At 48.4% G+C, this 21,959-nt stretch overlaps 6 non-coding genes across 6 annotated transcripts; 3 read left to right on the forward strand and 3 right to left on the reverse strand.

The window, feature by feature from the left end:
- Nucleotides 1–527: 527 nt before the first annotated feature.
- Nucleotides 528–600, reverse strand: TRNAM-CAU (transfer RNA methionine (anticodon CAU)). The gene has a single exon. It is a non-coding gene; the product is annotated as a tRNA-Met (tRNA).
- Nucleotides 601–1,547: 947 nt separating this feature from the next.
- Nucleotides 1,548–1,619, forward strand: TRNAH-GUG (transfer RNA histidin (anticodon GUG)). The gene has a single exon. It is a non-coding gene; the product is annotated as a tRNA-His (tRNA).
- Nucleotides 1,620–2,053: 434 nt separating this feature from the next.
- On the reverse strand, nucleotides 2,054–2,126 carry TRNAM-CAU (transfer RNA methionine (anticodon CAU)). The gene has a single exon. It is a non-coding gene; the product is annotated as a tRNA-Met (tRNA).
- A 1,478-nt stretch (nucleotides 2,127–3,604) lies between these two features.
- On the forward strand, nucleotides 3,605–3,676 carry TRNAH-GUG (transfer RNA histidin (anticodon GUG)). The gene has a single exon. It is a non-coding gene; the product is annotated as a tRNA-His (tRNA).
- Nucleotides 3,677–8,475: 4,799 nt separating this feature from the next.
- On the forward strand, nucleotides 8,476–8,547 carry TRNAH-GUG (transfer RNA histidin (anticodon GUG)). Its single transcript has one exon. It is a non-coding gene; the product is annotated as a tRNA-His (tRNA).
- Nucleotides 8,548–8,972: 425 nt separating this feature from the next.
- On the reverse strand, nucleotides 8,973–9,045 carry TRNAM-CAU (transfer RNA methionine (anticodon CAU)). Its single transcript has one exon. It is a non-coding gene; the product is annotated as a tRNA-Met (tRNA).
- Between the last annotated feature and the right edge of the window lie 12,914 nt (nucleotides 9,046–21,959).

Genomic DNA, 21,959 nt, shown 5'->3' on the forward strand with positions numbered 1-21,959 from the left:
TAGAAAAGGTCATGGCGGGCCGCATGCGGCCCAAGTGCCAGAGGTTCCCCACCCCCGGTATAGTGGTTAGTACTGTGCATTTTGGCCACAGCAACCCCGATTCGAATCCGGGTCACAGCATTTTTCTTTCTTTTTTGTCAAAATTACTGTGCATGAAAATGTGCCAGAATAATGTCCAATTTAAATATCTTTTCTACAATAGTTTATAAAGTGGTCATTTATGTTGATGGACATGCTTGTTTTTTTAAATAGTTTTTTTACATTTTTCCTTCATCTAAATTCAAGCTGAAATTTATTATCGCATAGGCGCTGATAAAACCCCAGAAAATATGATCAAAGGGGAGCTCCATCTAGAGGCCACAATATAGATAGTGTAGAGTAAAAATAGACCTGATAGTTGTGAGATGCTATACAACACGTCATGGTTGTGCAATGACATATAATAAAAAAAAACAACAGGGGACCAACATGTCACGGGAAGAATATTTTGGGGGCGATGAAAACACCTTAAATAAATAAAATGTATGTGCCCCGTGTGAGGATCGAACTCACGACCTTCAGATTATGAGACTGACGCGCTACCTACTGCGCTAACGAGGCAGCTGTGCAGTCCCTGATCTCACCCTAAGTAGGCAATGTAGTGGGAAGGAGGGTAAAATGTGGTACTCCCTAAGGGAATGTGTCTCCATTTTTTTGCATGCATTGAGTCCACGTTTTTGCTTTCTAGCAGACATAATTTATCTGCATTATATGATCCTACATTATAAAAAAAAGCTCCCATGATAGTAAGCTGCTGACATAATATCTAGTAATATGCTGTAATCTGTAAAAGACTCAGCAACAGGTGTTCAATTTCCTTGCAGCTCCCCCGCAGGATGCATTATTGCATAAGTCCTCCAGAGAGAGATACTAGTGAAAGGCAATCTGTCAGCAGGTTTTTGATGTGTAAGCTGAGGACAGCATGCTGTAAGAGTTAAAAAACAAAAGGCAACTGTGCTTCTCTTATTGTGTGTGCTATTGTTTATATACACTAAAGGGTTTATAACCCTGTGGTCTTAACATTGCAGGACTAGAAACTTACCTGCAGGGCTGTCCACCTCACAGTCAATGCACAATCTCTATTGAGAGCGTAGTGTTGGGACGGGGGCAGCTCTACTGTGTTTCTGTATCTAAATTCTTTGATTATTATAGAACGGTTGCACCCAGTAATCTATGTGATACATCATTGGATTCAGAATCTCCTTGCCTACGTTATGTTGGTGTCAGATGAGGTAGCAAAAACCTGCTGACAGATTCCTTTTAAATTCTATTTAGATCCTCTTTAATAATGGGCATCTCTTTGGTAAATTATGAATTCCACAGTCAGGTATTTAATTTTTTTAACCAAACCTTTTATTTTAGAATTGTAATAAAAAAAATTAAACAAAAAATAAAATCAAAAATAAATATAGAAATGATGAAGCTGGTAAAAAGGTGCTTAAAAGGAGAAAGTAGGAGGTCCTTGAAAAGACATCAGTTGCCCTTTATTGTGACTTTTTCTGCAGTCAGCCGTGATCGTATAGTGGTTAGTACTCTGTGTTGTGGCCGCAGCAACCCCGGTTCGAATCCGGGTCACGGCAATTTTAATTTTTTTTAGTTGTCGAAATATAAATAATTAGCAGCAACACTCTTGACAAAATTATGGTACATGAAAATTTGCCAGAATAATGTACAAATAAATTGTGTTTTCTACAATAGTTTAGTAAATCGTCATTTATGTTAATGGTATAGTAGTTTTTAATGTTTTTTTTACACTTTTGCTTAATTTAAATTCAAGCAGAAAACGATTATTGCGTCGGCACTGATAAAACCCAAGAAAATATGATCATAGGGAAGCGTCATCTAGGGGCAACAATATAGTTAGTGTAGAGTAAAGATAGACCTTATAGTTGTGAGACGCTATACAACACGTCATGGCTGTGCAATGACATAAAAAAACAACAGGGGATCAAAATATCACAGGAAGAATTTTTTCGGGTGATGAAAACAACTTGGATAAATAAAATCTTAGGCTTGCCCCGTGTGAGGATCGAACTCACGACCTTCAGATTATGAGACTGACGCGCTACCTACTGCGCTAACGAGGCAGCTGTGCAGTCACTGATCTGACCCTCAGTAGGCAATGTAGTGGGAAGGAAGGCGAAACATGGCATTCGCTTAGAGAATGTGTCTCCAATTTTATTTTTGTATTAATAATTATGTAATCAATTATTTTTAATACAAATCAAATGCACTATTTTAGAATATTTTTTATTAATTATTTTTTTCCCACCATCGCTGGAGGCTATTTTCATTTGCTGATCTGAGCATGACACATACACCACAAATATGGCTGCCCCCGAGGATAGAAGCTTCCTCTCCAACTCTGTGGCTACCTCCAGCCATGACTAGGGGTGTCTGTAGAAGCAGCAGGTGTTAATGTACTCTGCGGGGGAGCTGAAGTATTACACAAGTCCACCAGAATGAGAGATAAAGTTAGTTAAAGGGAATCGGTCAGCAGGTTTTTGCTATGTAAGGCTAGATTCACACATCCGGCTTTTCGCCGTTTTGCCGGATACGGCGCACGCCAGTACATTGTATACAGTACAATGGCAGCGCCGCAACTTCCAGGTCACATGCTCCGGTCACATGACAGCATGTGACCGGAGCTTGTCGCGCTGCCATTGTACTGTATCACACTGTACTTGAGTCTGCCGTATCCGGCAAAACGGCGAAAAGCCAGATGTGTGAAACTAGCCTAAGCTGACGACAGCATGCTGCAAGACTTAAAAAACAAAAAGCAACTGTGCTTCTCTTATCAGTGTGTCTACAATTGTTTACGTAATCTAAAGGGTTTATTACCCTATTATTTATTCAGACTGATACGCCCCCTGCTGTGATTGACGCCTCGCATTCACTGTATAATCTCTACCTGGGGTATGGGTGGGGGCCGCTCTTCTGGGTTTCTGGATCTAAATTATTTGTCTGTTTCAGAATGGCTGCAGTCATTAATATAAGTGATACATCGTTGGATTCAGAATCTCCTTGCCTACTTTATGTTGCTGTCAGATGAGGTAGCAAAAACCTGCTGACAAATTCCCTTTAAACTCTAGTTAGATCCTCTTTAATAGTAGGCATCTCTTTGGTAATTATGAATTCCACAGGCAGGTATGATACAGGTAAAATATATCTTTGTACCGTGTTAGCCAGTAGAGATAAAAAATTGTTTAAAAGAACTGAAGTCCTCAGTGGTTGATACCTTTTAATGGCTATCAACCACTGAGGACTTCAGTTCTCTTAAACAATTTTTTACAGGCAGGTATTTAATTTTCTTAACCAAAATTTTATTTTTTTAGAATATTAACAAAAATACTAAAAAAAAAAATCAAACAACAAAAATAAAAATGATATGATTTTATATATATATATATATATATATATATATATATATATATATATAAATAAAAAGTATTTATTTATATCCTTTGTTTACAGGATGAGGATACAGAAAAAAAAGGTCGTGGTGATACTGTCTTTCCAATGACCTCACACTAAGTGCCCTTAAATATGACCTTCCCTGAAGTCAGCCGTGATCGTATAGTGGTTAGTACTCTGCGTTGTGGCCGCAGCAACCCCGGTTCGAATCCGGGTCACGGCATTTTTATTTTTATTGTCAGCGAAATGAAAATAAATGAGCAGAAACATTCTTGGTAAATTACTGTACATGAAAATGTGCCTGAATAATGTACAACTAAATTACGTTTACTGCAATAGTCTGGAAAATAATCATTTATGTTAATGGTAACAGTAGTTTTTTATTAATTTTCATTTTTGCTTCATCTAATTTCAAGCAAAAAATTACTCTGATAATTCATGAAAACACGTTGTGTAGCATCATATTGAAGGGCAATTCACATGCCTGACCATCACTCCATTAATTTCCTATGGGGCAGCTTTTTCCAGCATTCAGCCAATCAGCCAATCAGGGTGGGTCTCGAAGCACCACCATCAATAAGTTATCACCTATCCTAACTAAAGGTGATGTTATCTTCACTGGACAATCCCTTTAACCCCTTCAGTCCCCAGCCTGTTTTCGACCCGGCCATTTTTTTTAAATTTTGACCAGTGTCACTTTATGAGGTTATAACTCTGTAACGCTTCAACGGATCCTGGCGAATCTGACATTGTTTTTTCGTGACATATTGTACTTCATGTCAGTGGTAAATTTAGGCCGATATGTTTTGCGTTTATTTGTGAACATTTCGGAAATTTGGCAAAAATTTTGAAAATTTCGCAATTTTCAAAATTTGAAATTTTATGCCCATAAATCTGAGAGATGTGTCACACAAAATAGTTACTAAATAACATTTCCCACTTGTCTGCTTTACACCAGCGCAATTTTCGAAACAAAATTTTGTTTCGTTAGCAAGTTAGAAGGGTTCAAAGTTCATCAGCAATTTCTCATTTTTCCAACAAAATTTACAAAAAAAAAAAAACTTTTGGAAACCTAGGCGACAGAAAATACCCAAAAGTGACCCCATTCTAAAATCTGCACCCTTCACTCTGCTCAAAACCACATCCAAGAAGTTTATTAACCTTTTAGGAGCTTCAAAGCAATGTAGAAGGAAAAAAATGAAAATTTGTTTGTTTTTTTTTGTTTTTTTTTTTTTACACAAAAATGTAGCATTTTCACAAGGGTATCAGGAAAAACTGCACCATGAAATTAATTGTGCAATTTCTCCTGAGTACACCGATATTTCATATGTGGGGGAAATCAATTGTTTGGCCGCACAGCAGGACTCCGAAGAGAAGGAGCATCATTTGATTTTTTGAAAGCAAAATTGTCTGCACTCATTAGCGGATGCCATGTTGCATTTGGAGACCCCCCTGAGGTGCCTAAACAATGGAGCTCCCCCACAAGTGACCCCATTTTGGAAACTAGACCCTTCATGGAATTTATCTAGATGTTTAGTGAGCACTTTGAATCCCTGGAGGCTTCACAAAAGTTTATAATGTTCGGCCGTGAAAATATATATATTTTTTTTTTTACCACAAAATTGTAATTTCAACCAGTTAGCTTTTTTTCACAAGGGTATCAGGAAACAATGCACCATAAAACGTATTGTGCAATTTCTCCTGAGTACATAGATACCTCATATGTGGTGAAAATCAATTGTTTGGGCACAGGGCGGGGCTCAGAAGAGAAGGAGTGCCATTTCACAGCAAAATTGGTTGGCATTCTTAGCAGACGCCATGTTGCGTTTGGAGACCCCCTGAGGTGCCTAAACAATGCCGGTCCCCCACGTAACCCCATTTTGGAAACTAGACCCCCCCCATACAAAAAAATTAGTTTGGCGAAATAAAAAATACGGATGTCAGTAAAAAAAAAATAAAATATGAGCGCCTGCAACTGACACTAAGGCAAGTGCCACACGTGAGAGCGATGCACGAATCTCACATCACATCATCCGACACAGCCACACACTCCTGTCTGGAAGAGAGCGACCGTGCCGGATGATGCGATGTGAGACTCATGCATCGCTCTCATGTGTGGCACTGGGCTGACCCTTACAATATTCAGTAAAAAATACTGTAGTTGACGATTACTACGATATCATTTTACTGGCCCTAAAGTATATTTGTACTTCTTTCTTAGTTTACATAAAAAAAAAAAAAAAAAATCAGGACGCACGCACGGATGTGCTGCAAAAAGTGTGGGGGTGGGGGACGGAAAAAAATATGGATGGGAGGATGGGAGAGTGCGCAGCGGATGTAGGAGCGGCAGCTGATGGGAGAGGGCGCGGCAGAGGATTGGAGAGGGCGCGGCAGAGGATGGGAGAGAGGGCGGCGGCAGAGGATGGGAGAGAGGGCGGCGGCAGAGGATGGGAGAGGGCGCGGCAGAGGATGGGAGAGAGGGCGCGGCAGAGGATGGGAGAGGGCGCGGCAGAGGATGGGAGAGGGCGCGGCAGAGGATGGGAGAGAGGGCGGCGGCAGAGGATGGGAGAGAGGGCGGCGGCAGAGGATGGAAGAGAGAAGGCGGCGGATGGGAGAGAGAAGGCAGCGGATGGGAGAGAGAAGGCGGCGGAGGATGAGAGAGAAGGCGGCGGAGGATGAGAGAGAAGGCGGCGGAGGATGAGAGAGAGGGCGGCGGAGGATGGGAGAGAGGGCGCGGCAGAGGATGGGAGAGAGGGCGCGGCAGAGGATGGGAGAGGGTGCGGCAGAGGATGGGAGAGAGGGCGCGGCAGAGGATGGGAGAGAGGGCGCGGCAGAGGATGGGAGAGAGGGCGCGGCAGAGGATGGGAGAGAGGGCGCGGCAGAGGATGGGAGAGAGGGCGCGGCAGAGGATGGGAGAGAGGGCGTGGCAGAGGATGGGAGAGGGTGCGGCAGAGGATGGGAGAGAGGGCGGCGGCAGAGGATGGGAGAGAGGGCGGCGGCAGAGGATGGGAGAGAGGGCGGCGGCAGAGGATGGGAGAGAGGGCGCGGCAGAGGATGGGAGAGGGCGCGGCAGAGGATGGGAGAGAGGGCGCGGCAGAGGATGGGAGAGAGGGCGCGGCAGAGGATGGGAGAGAGGGCGCGGCAGAGGATGGGAGAGAGGGCGCGGCAGAGGATGGGAGAGAGGGCGCGGCAGAGGATGGGAGAGAGGGCGCGGCAGAGGATGGGAGAGAGGGCGCGGCAGAGGATGGGAGAGAGGGCGGCGGCAGAGGATGGGAGAGAGGGCGGCAGCAGAGGATGGGAGAGGGCGCGGCAGAGGATGGGAGAGAGGGCGCGGCAGAGGATGGGAGAGAGGGCGGCGGCAGAGGATGGGAGAGAGGGCGGCGGCAGAGGATGGGAAAGAGGGCGGCGGCAGAGGATGGGAGAGAGGGCGGCGGCAGAGGATGGGAGAGAAGGCGGCGGCAGAGGATGGGAGAGAGGGCGCGGCAGAGGATGGGAGAGGGCGCGGCAGAGGATGGGAGAGAGGGCGGCGGAGGATGGGAGAGAGGGCGGCGGAGGATGGGAGAGAGGGCGGCGGAGGATGGGAGAGAGGGCGGCGGAGGATAGGAGAGTGGGCAGCGGAGGATGGGACAGCAGAGGATGGGAGAGTGCGGGCAGCAGATCAGGGTGAGAGGTGGTTGAGGGGGCAGCAGATTGGGGAGGGTGAGAGATGGTGGAGGGGGCAGCAGATGTGGATTGGAGATAGTGAGCAGCAGCTCACGGAGGGGGGCAGCGGCTGATGGAGGAGAGCGGTGGCAGATGGAGGGTTTCAGGTCGGCTGTTTGTAACTCTGTGAGGGAAGGTGTTGTGTGGGGGCCTAATCTGTGTGACTACCTGGTTTTGCCAGGGCGTCACAGATCTGATAGTGGCCACGGCCGGGTGCTGCACAAGACGGAGCAGCTCTGGAATTTAGCATTTCCGTGCACCTGCTGCCACCACCGAGGGTCGAGAACAGCTGATCGGCAGGGGTGCAGTGTGTTGGACCCCGGCTGATCAGACAAAGTAGTGGAAATTCCTTTAAATTCTTTCAAGCATCTGAACTATTAGCTTCAAGATTATAGAAGTAAATACAAGTCTAACACATTTTGCTACAGGCATGATTATTCGAAACACATGTAGTGTGCTGGGGTGCAGAAAATGCAGACTTCGCCCACAACTACCACCCTGCGCCACGCTACATACACTCCAGAACAAACCACTGATGGCTGAATGTGTTAGAGCAAAACTTGTGCTGAGCTTTATAGCTCTACTAAGGCTGGGGCCACATGGGGCACTACTGACATGACACTTGGCTCACTCTGGCAGCACAGCGGGAACAAAGTGTCATGTGAGTGTCACTGCGACTGAGGTCCCATCGTGCGATCGGACCACAGCTGCGGGGTGGGACCGCCTCAGAGGAGGGGAGGGCCAGTGCTGAGGAGGGGCGGGTAGGCGCTGAAGAGGGGAGGGAGGGATTTACCCTCCTGCCCTGCACTCGCAGAACACCGGTGTTCTGCGAGTGCAGTGTAATTTTTCTCTCGCCCCATAGACTTTAATGGGTGCAAGAGAATCTAGGACCACATTACACCCGCAGCATGCTGCGATTGTTTTCTGGGTCTGATTAGGGATGAGAAAATAATCGCTCATGGGTGCTGGCACATAGAGTAATATTGGTCTAAGTGGAATGCGATATTTTATCGCATTCCACTGGCTCAGATTTTCATGCCGTGTGTCTTAGGCCTTATACTACAACTCTGCTACTCAGCGGAACTGTTACTCAGGGAGGAGAACTTCCCAGCCAGAGATTAGCAAGTAAGGAGACTGCATTGCTCTGAGCTGCTCAAGAAGCAACTTGAGAATACCTTTTAAATGGAGAAATCCCATGTGTTGTAGGTGCAATATGGACCATTGTGCGTGGAGCACAGAAACTTGTGTACACTGAAATCTAAAGTGTGATGTCACTGGACAGACTCTGGATACCCTTTGTTGTGACCTTTGCTACAGCCAGCCGTGATCGTATAGTGGTTAGTACTCTGCGTTGTGGCCGCAGCAACCCCGGTTCGAATCCGGGTCACGGCATTTTTATTTTCTCTCTTTTCTTTTTTTCTTTTTTTTTTTTAGTCAACGAAATGTAAATAAATCAGCAGAAACACTCCTGGCAAAATTAGTGTGCATGAAAATGTTCCAGAATAATATATAACTGCATTATGTTTTCTACAATAGTTTAGTAAGTGGTCATTTATGTTAATGTCATGGTAGTTTTTTAATTGTTTTTTAATTTTTTTCAGGCAGAAAATAATGATTGCATCAGCGCTGATAAATCCCCAGAAAATCTGATCATAAGGGAGCGCCATCTAGGGGCCACAATATACTGTAGAGTATAAATTGACCCGACAGTTGTAAGATACAACACATCATGGTTGTGTAATGACATAAAGGAACCAAATAATCACAGGAAGGATATTTTGGGGCGATGAAAACACCTTGAATAAATAAAAGTTATGTGCCCCGTGTGAGGATCGAACTCACGACCTTCAGATTATGAGACTGACGCGCTACCTACTGCGCTAACGAGGCGGCTGTGCAATCATTGATCTGACCCCAAATAGGCAGTTAGTGGGTAGGAAGGTGAAATATGGCACTCTGTGAGGGAATATGTCTCCATTATTACATAATAATTATTGATTATTTAATCAATTATTTTTAATACAAATTAAAAGGACTATATTAACATATTTTTATTGATTATTTTCTTCTGCCATCACTGGGGGCCATTCTCATTTGCTGATGTGTAAGTGTCTGAGCGTGACACATATATTTATATGTATATTTGTTCACTATATGGTAAAACTGACCTGGCAGTATGATTCTTCAGGTCTGTACTATTATGCAGATATCAAACATGTATAGCTTTTTTTTTTAAATTTAAGTCATCCTGGTTTTTATGTCCCCCATCCTGGTATACATGTGGCGCCCTGGACAAGCCAGGGGCCACAGGTAACTACAACACCACACCCTACACCCCAATTAGGCACATCTAAGCCAGACACAAAACCCTTGTTGCCTTCCCCAGGGGCTGATGTCCACACCAGGGGGTGGAGCCAGGCGGTTGGTCTCCACCCACCAAGGAGTTCACAGTCCTGGAGGAGGGAAAAGGAGCAGATGAGCTTGGACAGTGAAAGTGGAAGGAGGAAAATTGAGGAGTAGTAAAGTGGCAAGAGAGCAGACTGAAGTGAGACCTGTAGCCGGAGCCCGTAGCCGACCGGAGGTGCTGCCGTGGAAAGCCCCGAAGCCTGAACCGGAGGCATCTACAGAGACTCCCCCCGAGCCGGAGCAGACAGGCCGCTCCATGCTGAAGGCCCAGCGGAAGAAAGCCCCTGTGCCCATCCCCCACACCTCGGCTGAGGTTGCGCGGGGTTGTCGCTGCAGGGCGGCGTCCCAGGCCAAGTCACCGCGGGACCTTCTGCCCAGATCACCAGCAGTGGGCAGCGTCCAAAAGGTCTCGCGGGGCCCGACCCGTGCGCCGGAGCTCGCAGCAGCACCATATTGGGACAGGGAGCCTACACCATTGGGCTCGGAGATCGCAGAGAGGGAGAAGAAGAAGGCGGAGCTGGTGGCCCGCACAATCAGAGAGAAGAAGAACCTGAGGCAGGCGACCTTTCGAGTCCGGGGCCCCCTGTATGAAGGGCAGGTGAGGCGATTTGATGTCCGCCGGGGCTTTGGTTTTATATACGAACCGGGCCTGGAGGCCGAAGTTTTCATAGCCCGGCAGGATGTTAATGCTCACCTGCCAGAGGAGCACCCCGGTCGTAACCTGATGCCGGGCGACTTGGTTCAGTACACCCGGCATTGTGGGGAGAGGGTGTGGTTCGCGCTGGATGCGAAGCTGAGGGGCAGCCAGGAGGCCCGTGTGAGCACCGCGCCCCTTCCCCAAAGTGATGCCGAGGACTCTGAGTAGGGCAGCGGAATGCCGTTTCACAGTCCCCGTTGGGACCACAGTGTGTGTTGAAAGTTTTGAAAAATGAAAATGATTACCGAAGCTTCATCTGATTAACTTGCTGATTGAACCGGTCGTTGCCGGCATCGTTGTCCCCGTGGGGACCGTCTACAGTTTTACATAAGAAACTACTTATGAACATGCCTGAGAACTTGCAAGGCAACCACAAACTTGTGGCCTGTAAATAATTATGTTGTTACAGCTCCCACCGTTGCCGCCTCCGGAGAGGCAGATTGGAGGGAGGGCCCGCAGTGGAGCAGGCTGGGGCCCAGCCACCACCGGAACCGGTGGCTACCCTCTGGGGGTTTCAAGGGTTCCCCATGGACGTGGGTCCCCTGAAAAGGACAGAACCCGCTCGGGCAATTTGTGCAGGACTGGGGTCAAGGGTTGCTGCCTGTTTGCTTAGGGGAAGCATCAGGGTCAGGTTGCTTGGGTGGGAGAGAGCGGAAGCCGTAACCGTTTACCATTGCAACGTTTAAGTAAGAGTACCTCCCGATGTGGGAAGACGTTATTTTAATTGTATTGTGTGTTACTGTTTTCTTATCTTTTTTTGCAGTTTTAAAAGAAAAATAAAACCGGTGATGGACGGGCAGCCCGCTGACGGTCTGCATTTTGCTAAGGGGGAATGTGGCGCCCTGGACAAGCCAGGGGCCACAGGTAACTACACCACCACACCCTACACCCCAATTAGGCACATCTAAGCCAGACACAAAACCCTTGTTGCATTCCCCAGGGGCTGATGTCCACACCAGGGGGTGGAGCCAGGCGGTTGGTCTCCACCCACCAAGGAGTTCACAGTCCTGGAGGAGGGAAAAGGAGCAGATGAGCTTGGACAGTGAAAGTGGAAGGAGGAAAAGTGAGGAGTAGTAAAGTGGCAAGAGAGCAGACTGAAGTGAGTCCGGGTGTGTGGCCCGGACGGAGCAGCAAGGTTGGCAGACGGTGGTGATCGTCTGCAGGAGTGGCCTATCGGAGTTTGCCGTAAGGACCGTGGACGGGCGGTGGCCCGGCGGTACCGGACCGGTACACAAGGAGAAGCCAGCACCATTGGCAGGGGCTTTTCGGACCCCGGCAAGGCTAGGAGTCGCCGTGAATTTGCCGAATCCATTAGTGAAGGGGACCTCCGGGTTTCCAAACAGTCAAGTCCCGACAGAAGGCAACCGTCCAACCGTGAAGGGGAGACACCGCCACCGCCAAGGGCAACCGTTTCCCAGGGCCAGCGCCTGCGGGCAAAAAGGGGCTCCTCAGGCCTACATCCAAGTCGGGGAGCGGGTTACCGGTGGGAACCCATCGCTACCAACATTGAACTTAGGTGCAGGGAGAGACAGTCATCACTAACCTACGGGGAAGAAGCAACCGCAGCCGTCTGGGGGACCCGTCCATCCAGCCGTGTGTTTTACCGAAAACTGTGTCATCGTCTCAGGCTGAGTGAGTACCCCCGTGCCGTACGGCACAGCGCTGCCCCTGCGACCCTGCACCTCACCAGGCCCCGCAACCCGCCTGCCATCATCCCTACCTACCCCATCACCGGGCCCCGGGACAACCAACCCCCTACCCACGGAGGGGAGAAATAACAACTCAGCTGCTCCCTGTCACCGCTCCCGGGATCCCCGTTCAGAGCAGCGGTGGTGTCACCAAAATCACCACAACCGTGGGTGGCATCACGGACAATAATCAAAACCCCCACAATCAAAATCCCCTTTTCACTCACGGGCGAGGAGCGCCGCTCGAGTGCCCGGGATCCGGTCCACCGCTCGAGCCACCACCGAGCAGCAGCAGCGGCCGCAGCAGCAGCGGCAGCCGGACCCGAGCAGTGGGAGAGCGCAGCGTCCCCTCCTCCGCCCACGACATACATGTCGCCCATCCTTAAATTTCAGAAATCCGACACAGCATCTTCATAAAAGAAAGAATTTTATTATTCCATTAAAAGCCAATAAATCGGACAAGACGCGTTTCGGGGACACCCTTGTTCACAATCCCCGAAACGCGTCTTGTCCGATTTATTGAGTTCTAATGGAATAATACAATTCTTTTTTATGAAGATGCTGTGCCGGATTCCTGAAATTTGTGCATACCTCTTTGGCTGGAGATTTTCCGTGCACCATCTATAGGACTTCTAAGCGCATATGGTGAGCTGGATTTAGGAAGATTCCTCCAACTGCATTTTGTATGTCGCCCATCCTTGTATATATGTGTCTCCCATCCTGTGCCCCTTCCTGAAAGAAATTTCCCCATCCTGGTATATATGTCTCCCATTCTGGGCCCCTTCCTAGTGAATATGTCTCCTATCCTTGTATATATGTCCCCCTTCCTTGTATATATGTCTCCCATCCTGAGCCCCTTCCTGGTAAATATGTCTCCATCCTGGTATATATGTCCCCATCCTGATGCCCTTCATAGTAAACATGACCCATTTTATTATGCAAGTCTCAACCTGGGCACCCTTCCTGGTAAATATGTACCCAATGCTAGCATATATCTTCCCCATCCTAGTATATATGTTCCCCATTCTGGTATATAATGTATGTCCTCCATCCTGGTAAATAGGTCTTCTGCCTCTAATTCATAAACCCTCCCCCGAAAAAAAACTTTCTACTCACTTCCCCCTTCCCAAGTTGCATGGCATCCTCCTCTGTAGCTGGCAGCTGATATTGGCATGCCTGCTAGCACGATGGATGATAGTGCCATACGACACCAATGCCTGGCACACCAATGTCAGCTGCTGGCCTCTGTTTAGCGTGTATTGTGGTGCAATACAACAGTCTCCATCATACTCTCACAGGGTGCTTCAATTCTCTCGTCCAGCGTTTATAGGAGTGTCATTAGCATAATCAGCCCCATTCTTTTGGATGAGAGACTCTATTGTTATGTGACTGTAGCCTGAAAGGACTTATCCAGAATGACGCAAACAAGACTGGTTTATTTCTGAAATAGCGCCTCCCCTAACCATGTGTTGTGTAGTATTGTACCATGGCTACATTCACTGCAATAGGCCTGGTTTGCAATACCAGACACAATCCATAGTCAGTAGTAGCGCTGCTTCTCAAAGAAATCAGCCATGTTTCCCCAATCGTGGAAAACGCTTTTTAATATAATTCCCCAGGATGCAAAAGCCTTAAAAGTATTGTCTATGACTGAGCAATTGCTGGCTTATGACAGATGATCAACATCAGGTCACAAAGAGTCTGACACCCGACACCTATCAACTGGTAGTTGGTTCCACCCCTGCTGGGAGAAAGCTGCAGAAAGCCAGAAGACATTCTTTGGTGGCCATTTTGAAGTAAGGAGGAGGCCCAGTAACGTGCATACCAAGAGCAATTGAAAGGGACATTCTCATCTAATATATAAAGCTGAGTGTGTGTATATATAGTGTGTAGGTATAGTGTGTGTATATGTATGTATGTATGTATGTATGTATGTATGTATGTATGTATGTATGTGTGTGTGTGTGTATATATAGTGTGTAGGTATAGTATGTATGTATGTATGTATGTATGTGTGTATGTGTGTGTGTGTGTGTGTGTGTGTGTGTATGTGTGTATGTGTGTATGTGTGTATGTATGTATGTATGTATGTATGTGTGTATGTATGTATGTGTGTGTGTGTATGTATAGTGTGTAGGTATAGTGTATGTATGTATGTATGTATGTATGTGTGTGTGTATGTATGTATGTGTGTATGTATGTATGTATGTGTGTGTGTGTATATATAGTGTGTAGGTATAGTGTGTGTGTATGTGTGTGTGTCCGCTAAAGGAATCCACATCATCACATTTACAATCACAAAATTTTGCACAGACGCCCCATGTGACCCAGGGAACGTCATAGATTATGTTTTGACTGGAAAATTTAACCCCGTACTTTAGTTATTCACCAAAAAAATCCACTTACTTACTGTCTGGATGTGTGAGGTAATATATTGGCTGTTTTAACAGTTAACCTGGATATTTATTAGGTGGCCTATAGCAACCAATCACAGCTCTGCTTCTATTTTGTTACAGGTTATGAAGTCTGATAGGTTGCTATAGGCAACAAAGGACATTCTGAGGAGAAGATGCTTATGTGTGAGGTAATATGATTTCAGTGTGAGAGCGAGAGAGGGAGAAAGACAGAGAGGGAGAGTGGGAGAGACACTTAGTTACTATCCCGGGTAACACGGGGTGCTACAGCTAGTTATATTATATTGGTAAAATAGTCCTTATAAAACAAGCAACTTTTCAATTTAGCCCTTTTTAAAAATCTCTCACGAACACATGGATTTTTTATTTAACAGTTACTCCTTGTTGCCCAAGTCACTGGCCAGCTCTGCAGTATATCAGCCGTGGCCAGTCTCCTAGGCACAAAGTACAGCACTTAAAGGCATTGTTCCCAGATAAATGCAATCAAAAGAGGACAAAAGGCACTCACCGAGCTGCTGTGTAACAAGGCTTTATTCCCACATCTGGTTATAAAGTGATGGCAGTGAGGGAGGGGGTGCAGAGAGCATGTCGAACGATGGCCGTTTCGCGTCTATCTACGACTGTCCGGTGGACTCGTGGAATCAACGTAGAGAGACGTGAAACGGCCGTCGGGAGGGGGTGCACAGAGCACGTCGGACGACGGCCGTTTCACGTCTGTCTACGATGATTCCACCGGACAGTCGTAGATAGACGCGAAATGGCCATCGTTCGACATGCTCTGTGCACCCCCTCCCTCACTGCCATCACTTTATAACCCGATGCGGGAATAAAGCCTTGTTACACAGCAGCTCTGGTGAGTGCCTTTTGTCCTCTTCTGATTGCATTTATCTAATACTTAGAAGTTTCGAAATGAGCACCACGGGCTTCAGGTTTTTTGTACTGCCATATCGTGCATTTTTTGCATAAGAGAGGAAGAACACTACTCTGTAGACTTTCTACAAGCAAGTTTAAAGTGAGCCTATTGAAGTAACTTTTACTAAACAGTGCCAGGAGTTCCTTCTAATTGTTTTTCCTAAAGGCGTTGTTCCCTTTCACTTAAAGAGAATCTGTCATGTAAAATAGCTCTATAAACATACAGATATAGGGTTAATCTGCAAGTTAATAGCGTTCTAAAGCTGTGTGACCGCTACACCGGGACCCTGAATGCCAGGAGGAAATTAACTTGCAATCATAGAGTCGCCACTGGAGCAGTTTCAGTCACTGCTCAGTACATAGTGAGAGTGGAGGAAGTAACTGCGCCCCCGGCACTGACAAATAGCCAGCTCTGTACTGATGCACTGCTGAGATGACTATCAGTCAGTGCCGATGGCACGGTTACAGCCTCCGCTCACCATGAACTGAGCGGTCACTGAAGTCGCACATCTATAACTGGAAGTTGGAGTCTGCCACGATGAATAAAGTTCATTTCCTCCCGGCAGCGGGGCTCCCAGTGCAGCAGCCGCACATTTCAGAACACTATTAACTCTCAGATTAATTCCACATCTGAAACTCAATAGCGTTTTTTCATATGACAGGTTCCCTTTAAAAGGGAACCTGTTACCAGGCTTTTCCCCTATAAGCTGTGACCACTACCACTGGGCCCTTATATACAGCATTCCACAATATTGTATATAAGAACCCAGGCCGCTCTACATAACGTAAAAAACACCTTTATAATACTCACCTAAGGGGAGGTCAGATCCAATGGGTGTTACTACTCTCTGTACAGTGTCTATATTGTGCGATCGCTGTCCTCCTATCCAGCCCCGTGTGCATGATCCTTCATGAGTCCTTCATTGCGCTCATGCACATGTGCACTTTAATCTGCCCTGCTGCAGGCAGAGTAAAGTACTGTACTTCTCAGGCGCAAGGAAAAGTCAAAAAACGCTTGAGCATGCGCACTACAGTACTTTTGTGATGCCCTGGACACTCCAGGGGTCACAGGTCACTACACCACCTACACCCCCACCACACTAGGCAGGTAACACCCGTCACACATAAAGCCCTGATTGCCCTCCTCAGTGTTAGACAGGCACACCAGGTGGGCGGAGTCAGGCAGAAAGACACGCCCACCGGAGGAGTCTGCTGGCCTGAGGCATGAAGGCAGTAGTGAGAGAGAGAGGGAGAGTGTGTTAGTAGAGAGTTGGAAGTGGTAGTGGAGGAGTTCAGTACAGCTCTGCGTAGGGCCTGGGTTAGAGCCAAGGGCCCTGAAACAACACAACCCGTGGAACCGTATGGACCGGGACAGGGTTGGAGCCCGCCAGAACCGAACCGGGGAGCCAACAGTTTACCGGAGCACCAGGAAGGGTACTCAGACCCTGACTAGGCCGTGGGCCACCATTTAGTCAAATTAACTGATTGAGGATCTGGACCTCCCGGGGTTCTTTCCCACCAAAGTCCCGATTGACGGCAACAGCCCAACCCGACTGGATAGTAGCCACCGCCAGAGGCCAGAGATCCAAGGGCCAGTGCCTGCGGGCAAAGGAGCTCCTTCGGCAAACCCGCTGGGGAGCGGACCACCGTGCTTAGGCACCGTGGTCCACTTACACTTAGGTGCAGGAAAAAGGAGGACTCTGCCAACCCGCCTAGTGGACTGCAGCCGGCTGTGGGCCACCCGTCTTCCACCACGTTTGGTTTACCAGTACCTCCGTGTCTTTCATGAGTACTGCAGCACCACACCGCACAGCAGCCCTGCGCCAGCTCCCCGCAACCGGGCCCCGGGACACACTGCCCCTACCCACGTAGGGGTTAACATTCAAAGCTGCGCCCCGACATCGCTCCCGGGAGTCCCTCACCTCTACCGCAGCGGTGGTGCCCACCATCACCACAACCCGTGGGTGGCGTCACGAGCGATTACCCGAAATCCCCGCACCCCCAGCGTGCAGCGCCAGCCTCCCCCTTACAGAGCGAAGTGACCCCGGGTCCGTGGAAGGCTCGAGCCACCGCCTGCAGAACGAGCACGGATCCGAGCGGCTCGGCGGTCGCAGCCGAGGCAGCGGGGCGGTACACTTTCCTCTGACCTCAGCTGGGCAGAGATAAGTGCACGTGTGCTGGAGCGCAATGGAGGCCTCTGTGTGGATAACTTAGGAAGTGTCATCCACAGAAAGTAGGGAAACAGGACGGCGATCACAAGAAGAAAGTAGGTGCCAAAGCAAGATCAACGATGCCCATCGGACTGGAGCACACTGGCTGTGAGTATAAGAAAAGATATTTTTTACATTCTACAGAGCAGTCTGGGTTCTTGTATACAGGATTCTACAATGGTGGTGACTGCAGCTTATAGGGGACAAATCTGGTGACAGGTTCCCTTATAAAAAAAAACAAAAAAAAAACCAAAAAAAAAACAAACCCCTAAATAATTACATAGTACTCACCTTCCCTGTCTACTGGTGAATCTCTGATGCTGATGCCCAGTGTTTGGCATTAGCTAGTTAATGGCTTTCAGCTAGATCAACTTGATGGAAGAGCGCTCTGTAAAAGCTGGGTTCACACATAGCGACAGCGACAACGACATCGCTGTTACGTCACCATTTTCTGTGACGTAACAGCGACCTTGTAAGTCGCTGTTATGATCGCTGCTTAGCTGTCAAACACAGCAGCGATCATAACGTCGCTACATGTGCAGAGAGCAGGGAGCCGCGCACACTGCTTAGCGCTGGCTCCTTGCTCTCCTAGCTACAGTACACATAGGGTTAATTACCCGATATGTACTGCAGCTACATGTGCACAGAGCAGGAGCCGGCACTAGCAGCTAGAGCGGCGGAGGCTGGTAACGAAGGTAAATATCGGGTAACCAGGGAAAGGTCTTCCCTTGGTTACCCGATGTTTACAGTGGTTACAGCTTACCGCAGCTGCCAGACGCCGGCTCCTGCTGCCTGCTCGCTTCTTTTCGTCGCTCTCTCGCTGTCACACACAGCGATGTGTGCTTCACAGCGGGAGAGCGACGACGAAAAAATGAAGCAGGACATTCAGCAACGAGCAACGACCTCACAGCAGGGGCCAGCTCGTTGCTGGATGTCACACACAGCGACAGCGACGGGACTTCGCTGCAACGTCACAGAAAATGGTGACGTAGCAGCGACGTCGTTGTCGTCGTCGCTGTGTGTGACACCACCTTAAGAAGATTAATCTTGAGCAGCCTAGATAGGTCTACCAGGGTCTTCACTCAATGCTTTTGAAATGTGGTGCTGGAGAAGGATGTTATCAATATTATGAATGCTAAGCCAAACAGGTCACTCAAAGATACGACTTGCCTACTTTGGACACATCATATGAAGAAAGCAATAACTGGAGAAAAACATCATAGTTAGAAGAATAGGAGGAACAAGGCAAAAAGGAAGACCAGGAACAAAATAGGTACATGAACACATCATCAGAACCATCATCAGTGCAGGAATACATCACTAGAACCACCATAAGTACATGACTACATCACCAAGCATAGTACAGCAATCAACTGCAATGTCAAGTCAGACCCATATATATTTGTATCTCATTTATGATGAGACGTAGTCAGTATGAACAAACGTTTACATCCAGGTACCTTATACAGGACATTTTCTCTGAGTAATTTCTTTCATTTTGTCTCCACCTTGACCAGATGCCATGAAAGGCCACATCCACAGCTCGTCTCTGCAGACTTCCCCCTCCTCCAGTCTTCTACAGCACATCACAACACAGTGGCCTTAACACAAAGAGTATTAAAATGCCCTCTGCATAAAATTATCTGTCCATACTATGACCTAGATGAGCCTCTTATGGTATACTGTATAGTTTCCATTCTTTCGGCCCTTATGAGCTACACCCGCCACACTGTCCGCCTTAATGAGCTATATCCACCCCAGTGTCTGTCATTATCAGCTGGAACAGCCACACTGTTGTCTGTTGTGAACCAAAGACTATATCATAGCTGTCCCTCTCCACTGTTTTCCCTTACGCTCTTTATATCAGCACACTGTCTCCCACCATGCTAACCTCTGTCCATATTGTGTCCTTATTTCACGTTACCCCCACTCCAAATCCATTCTGTGCCCTCTCTTCACTATGCCCTTATACTGCCCACCACATTATCCTCTGCAAGATGTGTGACGCCCTGGGCAAGCCAGGGGTCACAGGTCATTGCACCACCACACCCTACATCCCAGTTAGGCACACCAAAGCTAACCAAAAATCCTTGTTGCCTTCCTCCAGAGGCTGATGATTCACACCAGGGGGTGGGCCAGGCGGTTGGCTCCGCCCACCGAGGAGGACACAGCTCTGGAGGCGGGAGAAACCAGGCAGTCCAGTGAGGGACATGAAGGAGTAAACAACGGAGTTTAGCCCAGGCAGGGCTTGAGTGAGAAGTAAACAAGTAGAAGTGAAGGAAGTAAAGTGGTAAAGGAGGAAAGCAAGAAAGGTGACAGAAAGGAAGCCTGAAGTAGTTCAGCTGTGTGCAGGACAGGTCAGCAAGGTCAGCAACGGCAGTGACTGTCTGGAGGGGGACCGTTTGGAAGTTCCTGGAAGGACCGCGGACGGGTAGTGGCCCGGCGGTCTGGAGCAGTGTTCCGAAGGACAGTCAGCACCAGGGCAGGGGCCTCTCGGACCCCGGCAAGGCTAGGAGTCACCATAATTTGCCAAATCCGTCAGTGAAGGGGACGTAGATCCCCCAACAACCAAGTCCCGATTGAAGGCAATAGCCCAACCAGAGTAGGAGAGACACCGCCACCGCCAAGGCACCAGTTTCTCAGGGCCAGCGCCTGCGGGCAAAGAGTAGAGCTCCTCCGGTCCAGCTTGAAGCCGGGGAGCGGGTTACCGGTGGGAACCCATCGCTACCAACACAGAAACAAAGGTGCAAAGAAAAGGGACATCACCGTCACCTACTGGGAGAGCAAGTGCAGCCGTCCGTGGGAACCGTCTCTCCAGCCGTGTGGTTTACCGTAAAACTGTGTCAACGTCTCAGGCTGAGTGAGTACCACAGTGCCGCAAGGCACAGCGCTGCCCCCGCGTCCCTGCACCCACCAGGCCCTGCACCTCCCTCACCATCACTGGGCCCCGGGATCACCAACCCCTACCCACGGAGGGGCAACGCAACACCTAGCTGCTCCGCATCACCATCCCCGGGATCCCCATATTGAGCAGCGGTGGTGAAATCACCACAACCGTGGGTGGCGTCACGGACAATAAACAATTCCCACACCCAACAAACCCCTTTCACTCACGGGCGAGGAGTGCCGCTCGAGAAACCCCCGGGATCCGGCCCACAGCTCGAGCCACCACTGAGCAGCAGCCGCCGGACCCGAGCAGAAGGGGTGAGCATAGTGTGCTGACACCCTCCTCCCCGCCCGCGACAGATGTACCCCCCATCCTCACACTGTCCCTCTACACAGTATGATGGTCCCCACAGCTGTCCATATAGTATATCCACAACAGCCCTCAAATATAGACTATGATGTCCACCACATTACCATATTATATATTATGATGGCCTCTACAGCACCCCACACAGTATTATGGGGTCACCGATACAGTATAATGGCCACAGCCCTTGATATACAGTGACATATCCCCTACAGACCCCGCACTGCATGATATCCACCACAGCCCCCTATACAGTATGGTAACCACAGCCTCCTATATGATATAATGATCCCTACAACCAGCCCCTTTTGTGATAGCCCCACAGACAGCCACTCTTGTAATGGCCCCTACAGCAAGCACGTTTTGTAATAGCCCCCACAGTGAGCCCCTCTTGTACTATCCCTAAAGCCAGATCTTCTTGTAATAGCCCCCACAGTGAGCCCCTCTTGTACTATCCCTAAAGCCAGATCTTCTTGTAATAGCCCCCACAGTAAGCCCCTCTTGCAATGTCCCCACATCGAGCCCCTCTTGTACTGTCCCCACAAGCAGCCCTGCTTGTAATAGCCTCCAGAATGAGCCCCTCTTATAATATCCCCACAGTCAGCCCTCTTCTAATGTCCACACAGCCAGCCAGCACCACTTGCAATAGTCCCCCCAATCTGTAACTCTTGTAATAGCCCCCATAATCTGCACCTTTTGTACTGTACCCAAAGCCACAAAGCCAGCCCCTCTTGTAATGTCCCCCACAGCCAGCCCCTCTTGTAGTGTCCCTAAAAACAGCCACTCTTTTAATAGCCCCATTCATTAGCAACATTCTATAAAAAAATATAAAAATGAAGTTTATAGCCACCTAATCCAGGCTCCCCATCCAACTCCGCTTCCTTCTCTACTTCTAGCTGTTAAAGCGACATGGACAGTACTATGCAGTGACCTCATCGCACTATACGATGTCCCCTGAGGGTGCAGTCTCCAACAAGGCGTAGGCCGGGCGTAGTCTGGGTCTTCCTTGATATATTGGTTGGGCAGGGATCTGATTAGCATCTCTGTGGAGTGGTGGTCACATCAGTTGCGTGCGGGGAAAGAGCGACAGACGGTGAGTGGTGTCAGTAACTCACTAACACTGCACACCTGAGTGCCTGCTCCCTGGCTGTCAGTGTGCTGAATGCCTGAGGCTGGAGCAATGTGGCGGATGGCTGTAGGAATTCAGCAATGCCAGTTTTTCCC

The sequence above is a fragment of the Anomaloglossus baeobatrachus genome, chromosome 4, assembly GCF_048569485.1.
Source record: "Anomaloglossus baeobatrachus isolate aAnoBae1 chromosome 4, aAnoBae1.hap1, whole genome shotgun sequence".
Classification (NCBI taxonomy): domain Eukaryota; kingdom Metazoa; phylum Chordata; class Amphibia; order Anura; family Aromobatidae; genus Anomaloglossus; species Anomaloglossus baeobatrachus.